General features: G+C 39.7%; 1 long non-coding RNA gene across 1 annotated transcript; it reads right to left on the bottom strand.

The window, feature by feature from the left end:
• Window positions 1-538: 538 nt before the first annotated feature.
• Window positions 539-9,242, bottom strand: LOC138987156 (uncharacterized). Its single transcript, XR_011463561.1, has 3 exons — window positions 9,091-9,242; window positions 6,881-7,062; window positions 539-2,402 (listed from the first exon to the last, which is right to left on the bottom strand). It is a non-coding gene; the product is annotated as an uncharacterized lncRNA (long non-coding RNA).
• Between the last annotated feature and the right edge of the window lie 621 nt (window positions 9,243-9,863).

Genomic DNA, 9,863 nt, shown 5'->3' with positions numbered 1-9,863 from the left:
ATTCTCCAGGCAAGAATACTGGAGTAGGTTGTCATGCCCTCCCCAGGGATTCTTCCCAACCCTTGAATATCATCCTAGGAGTTTTCCATTTTGCTTCCTGCATCCATTTGGGGGCTCCCAGGTTCTGCCAACATGTGTGCAAGCTGAGAAAGATCTAGCACTTTGGGGTCACAGGCCCTGACAGTGACTCTTAGCTCTTCAAAAAATGTTGGGGCTCCTCCTTAAGTTTCAAGAATTCTTCAACTAGAGCTCTCAGTTCAGTTCTGACCAAGGAGTAAAGAACAACTGAGGGGGCTCGCCTAAAACCTCAGGTACAGTTGTCTTAAATGATAATAGTTAAATATCTCTTTAGATTAGTAAAGTATTTCAGAGAGAGAATTAGTAAAACATGAGTACTCAGGTGGAAAAAGACGTGGTAGGTGGGCAGTAGGATTGAAATCTTTAGTTGCATCTGTCTGTAGTCTTTTTTTTAAGGTAACCTTTGTCTCTTTAATTTTTTATAAACATTTTTATTTAGAGGATAAATGGTTTATTTACAATGTTGTGTTGATTTTGCAGTTTAAGAATGTGAATCAGCCAGAAGTATATACATATATATACTCCCTCTTTAACCTCCCTCCCACCCCAACTCATCCCACCTCTCTAGGTTGTCAAAGAGCAGGAGGTAGAACTCCCTGTGTCATATAGCAACTTCTCACTAGCTAAATATTCTACATAGAGTAATGCACCCATTTCAATGCATTCATTAGCTTTTTGTACTGAGTCCTTAAAAGAAACAGACCTTTATTTAGGAATCTTGAAACTTTCTGGAAGCTTTTTCATATCAATTAAATTATGCATCTCATTCTCCTTGTCCAATTTGGGATCTGATGCTCTCTAGAGTTTTCCTTAAATGAAAAATCTTGTCTAACTGGAACACTCTGAACAATGACTACTATAATTCTAGATCAATATTAGTAAAATTTTGCCATCTTTCTAGATATCTACAGCCTCAAGGTCTATAGCTCTTACATATAAAATATAAAATAAGCTGGTGTGCCAGAAGGTGGCATGCTCAATAGGGGTATGGCTACCCTTTCCTTAGCTAGCATTTGTCATCCCAAAACAAGACAAACAAACCTGTGCCATAATATATCAGCACTACCCGAGAGATGCTACGACCACCTGGCTAAATAAGGCCTGGCATAGACAACCACCAGTTCCCAGAGAACCTTGTACTGAGGAAGAGCATAGAACCAGGAAATCCCAAGAAATGAGGACTACAGACTGATTCCATGCAAAATGAAGTCTAGCTGGTCACCAACAGTTCTGAGTGCAGAATCCAGGGGCTGGTACTGATTCCAAACACATGGGGAAGTAAAGACTACATTGTCAGCAGTTCCCAACATGGGGTCTAGCAAACAAAATTAGGGGCTAGGGTTTACCACTCAAAAATAGATTGGCAACAACCAAGAAATGTTACTGTGCACTGGAAATTTGATCTAATAGGTGGGTTTGGCCTCGGGCAGAATGATCTGCCAGCGAAGCCAACCTGCCTTGAAAGGAAAGCCAATTAGATTAGGGGCACAAATGCAAAGAGAATGGAGCTCAAACCAAGAGGAGCTTACTAACAACCTCCGTGAATGCCAAGAAAGACAGCTAACTCAGAGGATGTGTGGGCACCACAGTTGTCCCTCCTTGTCTCCAAATGTCATCAGAAATTCCCTTGAGATCCCATCGCTGCAACCAGTATATTAAAAAACAAAAATTAACTGAGTAAAGTTGAAGATTTACTTTGAATTTGTAATAAACTGACTCTAGTAAATGATTCATGAACCAGGCAGCATTTCATTCAAAAGGCAGGGATATACTCCAAGGGGTTAAACATCATTGATGGCACCTAAGCTGAGTAGAGCAGGACAAGGAAATAAGTCATCAGCAAGAGAACAAGTGTAACATCTGTGGAGGAAAGTAAACATTCAGGTGACAATGGCTTCTCATTAGCTAAATGGCAGAATTTTCTATTAGCTGGGTTTGTTGTTGGCCAAAAGGCAAGTCTTCCCTCCTCCAGCTGGAGTGGTAATGTGGCTGCACTTCTAGTTTGGGAATGCAAGGTGTATTTCTTCCTGTTGGGATATGTAAATGACCTCTTCAGGTTGAAGTAATGGAGGATGAATGACAGGGCGTGACAGCGCCCTCTATAGACCTTGCAGACTCCAATTATAGTTACGGTTTACTTTTCTTAATTTTCACAGCTTGTTTTGTTAGCAGGAGGATTGACAATGAGGGAGAAAAGGCCAGAAGACTCACCATTAAGAAAGTTCAGAAATTCTTGAGTGGATGCATGGGAGGCAGAAGGTGGCTGTGGGGTCAGCTGGAGTCCACACTGATCACATGGCTCCATCTGATGGCTTTGCAGCTTGCTGTGGAATAATTAAAAAAAAAAAAAAAAAGGTCACTTCACCCCATCAGTGAAACATGAAACTGAGATGAGCTTCCCACTGCTGGAAGAATCCTAAACCTTCAAAAAGGAACAGAGAACACGTCTAAAGGATTTGGGAACATCAGTCATATCTCCTCCTAGTGAAGACTCCTCAGTCTCTCCAGTTCTCTGACCTCAACTCTATCTCAGGGACAAAACCTCCCCACAATTAGGGAAATTAAATAAATAGTCTTTTTCAGGCTTCAGAGACAGAGCAGAGCAGGCCTCTGACCTTGCTTCTAACTTGCCTGCACTCTGCTCTGACTTTGAGTGCCCTGATTGCCTATTGGTGAGTGGTGGCACCACAGATGATAGGGGACGAGTCTTGAAATTGCTGAGCCCTGGGAGGGACCCTGTTTGCATTTCTTTGTCTTGGGGATGGTCTTGGGGATGATGAAATAGCTTCTGCGGAGGCCTTACCACAGCTGAGAAAAGAAGGGAAGGAAAGGCAAAGAGAGAAGGAAAGACACCCATCTGAATGCAGAGTTCCAGAGAAGAGCAAGGAGAGAGAAGAAAACCTTCCTCAGAGATCAGTGCAAGAGAGAGAGGAAAACAACAGAATGGGAAAGACTAGAAATCTCTTGAAGAAAACTAGAGATACCAAGGAAACATTTTCATGCAAAGATAGGCAAAATAAAGGACAGAAATGGTATGGACCTAACAGAAGCAGAAGATATAAAGAAATGATAAGAATATACAGAAGAACTATTCAAAAAAGATCTTCATGACTCAGATAACCACAATGGTGTGATCACTCACCTAGAGCCAGACATCCTGGAGTGTGAAGTCAAGTAGGCCTTAGGAAGCATCACTATGAACAAAGCTAGAGGAGGTGATGGAATTTAGCTGCACTATTTCAAGTCCTAAAAGATGATGCTGTGAAAGTGCTGCACTCAATACTCCAGCAAATTTGGAAACTCAGTGTCCACAGGACTGGAAAAGGTTGGTTTTCATTCCAATCCCAAAGAAGGCAATGCCAAAGAATGTTCAAACTACTGCACAAATGTACTCATCTCACATGCTAGCAAAGTAATGCTCAAAATTCTTCAAGTGAGGCTTCAATAGTACATGAACCATGAACTTTCATATGTACAAGCTGGAGTTTGAAAAGGCAGAGGAACCAGAGATCAAATTGCCAACATCCTTTGGATCATGGAAAAAGCAAGAGAGTTCCAGAGAAACATCTACTTCAGCTTCATTAACTACGCTAAAGCCTCTGACTGTGTGGATCACAACAAAGTGTGGAAAATTCTTAAAGAGATGGGAATACCAGACCACCTTACCTGCCTCCTGAGAAATCTGTATTCAGGTCAAGATGCAACAGTTAGAACAGGACATGGATCAATGGACTGGTTCCAAATTGGAAAAGGAGTAGGTGAAGGCTGTATATTGTCACCCTGCTTATTTAACTTACATGCAGAGAACATCATGCAAAATGCTGGGCTGGACAAAGCACAAGCTAGATTCAAGATTGTCATCTGAATAACCTCACATATGCAGATGACACCACCCTTATGGCAGAAAATGAAGAGGAACTGAAGAGCCTCTTGATGAAAATGAAAGAGGAGAGTGAAAAAGCTGGCTTAAAGGTCAACATTCAAAAAACTAAGATCATGGCATCCAGCCCCTTCACTTCATGGCAAAGAGATGGAGAAAGAATGGAAACAGTGGCTAACTGTTTTCTTAGGCTCCAAAATCACTGCAGCTGGTGACTGCAGTCATGAAATTAAGAGGCGCTTGTTCCTCAGAAGAAAAGCTATGACAAACCTCGACAGTGTATTAAAAAGCAGAGACATTACTTTGCCAACAAAGGTCCACCTAGTCAAAGCTATGGTTTTTTCCAGTAGTCATGTATGGATGTGAGAGTTGGACCATAAAGAAAGCTGATGCTCAAGCAGGGTAAATAATAACAAACCTACGCTAGGATATAACCTGACTTTCAAGACAACAAAGAGAAAAGAGTCAAAAACCATAGAAAAGAACAGACTATTACCTACAAGACAAGAGGGCTCAGTTGAAGAGCAGATCTTTCATTTATTAACAGAGTCCAGGAAACAATACAACAGTTTCTTCAGAGAACTGTGGCCACAGTTTTGAATACCTCAATTGGTCGAGCCCGATTTTTTGGTTAGCACTTGTGAAATCAAAAGTTCCCAGTAGTTTGACTGGCACTCTCATTATCTGTAATCCCACAATTACCTTGTGTAGAAGGGTAGGAGCAGCCCAAAAGGGAAACTTAAGTACCTAAGGCTCGGGCTGCCAATCCTTTCTTGTGCCTAAGTAATGTCATCCAGAGATGCATGGTATGGTCCTGGTAGTATCAAACTTTCCAATAGCCAGCACAAAACACTTTTAAAACAGAATTTTTAAACAGGCAAAATGTATTAAACACACCGAATTTTTTTCAGTCCAACCACATACAATCAAAGCAGAATGTTCTATAAGAAACTAAGAAGATTCCATATATATATGGGGAGGGAGGAGGGAGGAGGGTTCATGATGGGGAACACATGTATACCTGTGGCAGATTCATTTCGATATATGGCAAAACCAATACAATATTGTAAAGTTAAAAATAAAATTAAATTAAAAAAAAAAAAAAGAAACTAAGAAGACCTCTGAAACATAAGTATACCACGAAGGGCCTATATTTCAAGTGACAGGAAATGACAAATATCAAAATACGTATTTCATAAATGGGGATGTTCATTATAAAGTTTTTATAACCCAGAGAAGTTCCTTGCTATTTACAAAGGTTTTTCTTGGGCTATGAGACCTAAAATTTGATGATGTGTAAGAAAAGTACCATCAGATCTATTTATTTATGTGTAATTTTTACAGGATATCAACAGTGAAATCTACCAAGTTTTAAATACACACAACACTTTGTGGGAAAAATCCCCATCAGTAAGTTACAGTACATTCATAAAGCGGAATACTACAGAGCAAGGGTACCAAACCACAGCCAATCCTGCTTGCAGCCTGTATTTGTAAATAAAATTTTATTGGAACACAGCACACCTATTCATTTATGTATCATCTGATGCTCCTTTCATAGCATCAGGAGTGCTGAGTAGTTCTGACAAGTTCTGACAAAAACCTAAAATATTCACTATCTGACTCTTTACATAGAAAGAAGTTTGCTGACTCCTGGTATAGAGAAACAAAATGAATTACATCCTTAAATCAACATGAGTAACTCTCATGATGATGCAAATCAAGTCATAAAAAAATACACTATGATTCCTTTTATATCAAACTCTTAAAACATGCAAAACAAAAATGCGCTGTTTATAAATGCACATAAAAATTTTAAATAAAAAGGCAGCAAAGTACTAACACAGAAGTGATCTCTGGAGGTGTAAAAGAGAAATTTAACTATGGAAAGGACATGGACAGAGTGCATACTGACGACATTCTATTCCTAAACCTGGAATTTAGCTAAATGGATGTTCAGTTTATACTCTTTAAACTATTTAAATGTTTCATATAATCATATGTATGACATATTTCTATGACACTTAAAAGCTCAAAAAAGACTTGAAAGGCAAATGTCAAAATGTGATAGAATGATTTTTATTTTCTTATATGTGATCATCTTTTAAGACTGTTTAATAACCTTCTTGCAATGAACTGTAAACAGCATACCGAAAAGAACGTAAGCATGAGAACACTTTTTGAAAATGAAAGTGAAATCTTCCATACTATCCTAGAAGCTTTAGTCCAAAAATTATATAGGAACAAAAGTAATAATTAAAAAACACCAGCATCTTAGAACAATTTCCTTAAACCCATGAATTTAAAATTTGACTCTGGCTAGTTCTGCTAACTGCTAAGTCACTTCAGTTGTGTCCGACTCTGTGCGACCCTATAGACGGCAGCCCACCAGGCTCTCCTGTCCCTGGGATTCTCCAGGCAAGAACACTGGAGTGGGTTGCCATTTCCTTCTCCAATGCATGAAAGTGAAAAGTGAAAGTGAACTCGCCCAGTCGTGTCCTACTAGGCTCCTCCATCCATGGGATTTTCCAGGCAAGAGTACTGGAGTGGGGCGCCATTGCCTTCTCCGTGGCTAGTTCTAATGAAGCCCAAACAAAATACAAAGGCTCGTATTAATAAGTCCATTCTTCTAAAACATAGAATTTTCTTGCCAGATCTATAGCAAAGTTAAGGAAAGCTCCCAAGAAACTCTATAATACCATCTAACTTTTCAAATTTGTAGCTTACAAGAAAAAACAAAAACTAAGACTGCTATACCTCATCACAAAGGGGATTCACAAAAGAACAAAGAAGCAGGTAGCGAGGGATATACAAACTCTAAAAAAGAATTAGATTTTGGAAATATCTTTTATGGATTGATTGACTGAAGGGAGTTGAGCAAGTAGGAAAAAAATTAAAAGTTTAAGAGTACAAAACTATTACCTTTTTCTTAGATGTTCTGCTTCTCCTTTCTCTAAAGTAAGCAGAAAATAAAGCAGACTGTAGCAACAAGAAGCCAGAAACAGCAGTAGAATTTCACTAAGTACACACGTATGATCCAGGAGCTTACAGATAACACCCAAAACACAGCCAGCCGTGCTGTCAGGAATTACAGTCAATCCAACCTAGTCAGAGAAAAATGAGGTTAATGACCTCTTCACAACAGCCCTTCTCCCCAGAATAAAAACAAACACCATCACCTGGACAGTTAACCTCCCATCACTACTGGTGGCTCAGATGGTAAAGAATCTGCCTGCAATATGGGAAGATCCAGGTTTAATCCCTGGTTTGGGAAGATCCCCAGGAGAAGAGAATGGCAACCTACTCCAATATCCTTGCTGGAGAATCCCATGGACACAGGAGCCTTGGCAGGCTACAGTCCATGGGGTCACACAGTCGGAGATAACTTAACGACTACACTACTACTACTACTGGTGGAAATCGGTACAACCACAATACATGCCATGCCCCCCACCACACCTTAAGGTCCCGTTTTCCTCTGACAACTAACTGCTACCTGAAATGACTGAAAATATTTAAATTCAAGAAATACTATCACACTCTCTGACATACATCACAGCAGGATCCTCTATGACCCACCTCCCAGAATATTGGAAATAAAAGCAAAATAAACAAATGGGACCTAATTAAACTTAAAAGCTTCTGCACAACAAAGGAAAATTTTAGCAAGGTGAAAAGACAGCCTTCAGAATGGGAGAAAATAATAGCAAATGAAGCAACTGACAAACTAATCTCAAAAATATACAAGCAACTCCTACAGCTCAACTCCAGAAAAATAAATGACCCAATCAAAAAATGGGCCAAAGAACTAAACAGACATTTCTCCAAAGAAGACATACAGATGGCTAACAAACACATGAAAAGATGCTCAACATCACTCATTATCAGAGAAATGCAAATCAAAACCACTATGAGGTACCATTTCACACCAGTCAGAATGGCTGCGATCCAAAAGTCTACCAGATATAAATGCTGGAGAGGGTGTGGAGAAAAGGGAATCCTCTTACACTGTTGGTGGGAATGCAAACTAGTACAGCCACTATGGAGAACAGTGTGGAGATTCCTTAAAAAACTGGAAATAGAACTGCCTTATGATCCAGCAATCCCACTGCTGGGCATACACACTGAGGAAACCAGAAGGGAAAGAGACACGTGTACCCCAATGTTCATCGCAGCACTGTTTGTAATAGCTAGGACATGGAAGCAACCTAGATGCCCATCAGCAGATGAATGGATAAGAAAGCTATGGTACATATACATAATGGAGTATTACTCAGCCATTAAAAAGAATACGTTGGAATCAGTTCTAATGAGGTGGATGAAACTAGAGCCTATAATACAGAGTGAAGTAAGCCAGAAAGAAAAACACCAATACAGTATACTAACACATATATATGGAATTTAGAAAGATGGTAACAATAACCCTGTATACGAGACAGCAAAAGAGACACTGATGTATATAGAACAGTCTTTTGGACTCTGTGGGAGAGAGGGTGGGATGATTTGGGAGAATGGCACTGAAACATGTATAATATCATATATGAAACAAGTCGCCAGTCCAGGTTCAATGCACAATACTGGATGCTTGGGGCTGGTGCACTGGGATGACCCAGAGGGATGGTATGGGGAGGGAGGAGGGTTCAGGATGGGGAACACATGTATACCTGTGGTGGATTCATTTCAATATTTGGCAAAACCAATACAATATTGTAAAGTTTAAAAATAAAATAAAATTAAAAAAAAAATACTATCAATCCAATCCCCCACATCCCCTTCAAGACAAAGTCTCTTAAATTTTCTAGATGTTACAATTTCTACTGCTGGCCAAAAATATTATTTAAAAGGATTATTTCATGCATCCAAAGAAAATCTTGATACCAACAATCACATTTACATGATCCTGAGTATTCAGACTGGAAAACGCTAATCTGGCACCACCCTCATCCCAGGAAATTAAATGCACAAACCAGAGTTCATTTTACAATTATCCTTCCCCTGCCCTTTGATTTGACTGGTCATTCAGACATAACCAAGGAAAATCATCTGCAGTGGAGTAAGGTAATACTGTACTTACTCTTGACTGCCTCACTGCCCCAGACCCAGACAGGGGACATCATGGTACACTAGCTCACCTGGACTCTGCTGTGTAAACAGTCATTAAGGTGGACTCTGTGTAAGTATACACAGTTAAAATCTCCTGCAAGCAACTGTTGAGTAATCATAGTCTGCAGGCTCTGAGGTCTTAACCTTTCCACCAGGCTGTCTGAAGAAAGTGACCGACTGGAATGCTGATCTTGGAACAGTGAATGTAATCAAAGGAGGGCATACATTTCTAGAGTGGAAGTTAAAAAAAAAAAAAAAAAGACGGGGATCTTTGGAGATACAATGTATATGGATTGGAAGTTTAACAGCAGGAAGAAAAGGGTACTGAAGTCAAAGTGGTAGTCTTCCAATTTGAGGGAAGTAAAAGGGGGTATGCATGTGCCTATAAAATTATCCAAACAAGTGACAGTCCCTTGAAGAAAACCTTGGGGGCTCTCCCTTGCACTGTAATATATCATTATACTAAAAAGTCAAAGATCAAAGTGTAAAGGTTGGAGGAAGTTAAAAGCAAAACCCATGATATTTTACATGTTTCAATGCCATTCTCCCAAATCTTCCCACCCTCTCCCTCTCCCACAGAGTCCATAAGACTGTTCTATACATCAGTGTCTCTTTTGCTGTCTCGTACACCGGGTTATTGTTACCATCTTTCTAAATTCCATATATATGCGTTAGTATACTGTATTGGTGTTTTTCCTTCTGGCATACTTCACTCTGTATAATAGGCTCCAGTTTCATCCACCTCATTAGAACTGATTCAAATGTATTCTTTTTAATGGCTGAGTAATACTCCATTGTGTAC

The sequence above is a fragment of the Bos mutus genome, unplaced genomic scaffold, assembly GCF_027580195.1.
Source record: "Bos mutus isolate GX-2022 unplaced genomic scaffold, NWIPB_WYAK_1.1 CTG890, whole genome shotgun sequence".
In the NCBI taxonomy this organism is placed as follows: domain Eukaryota; kingdom Metazoa; phylum Chordata; class Mammalia; order Artiodactyla; family Bovidae; genus Bos; species Bos mutus.
Note: the sequence above shows the minus strand (reverse complement) of the source record. Positions and strands in the feature narration are given on the sequence as shown.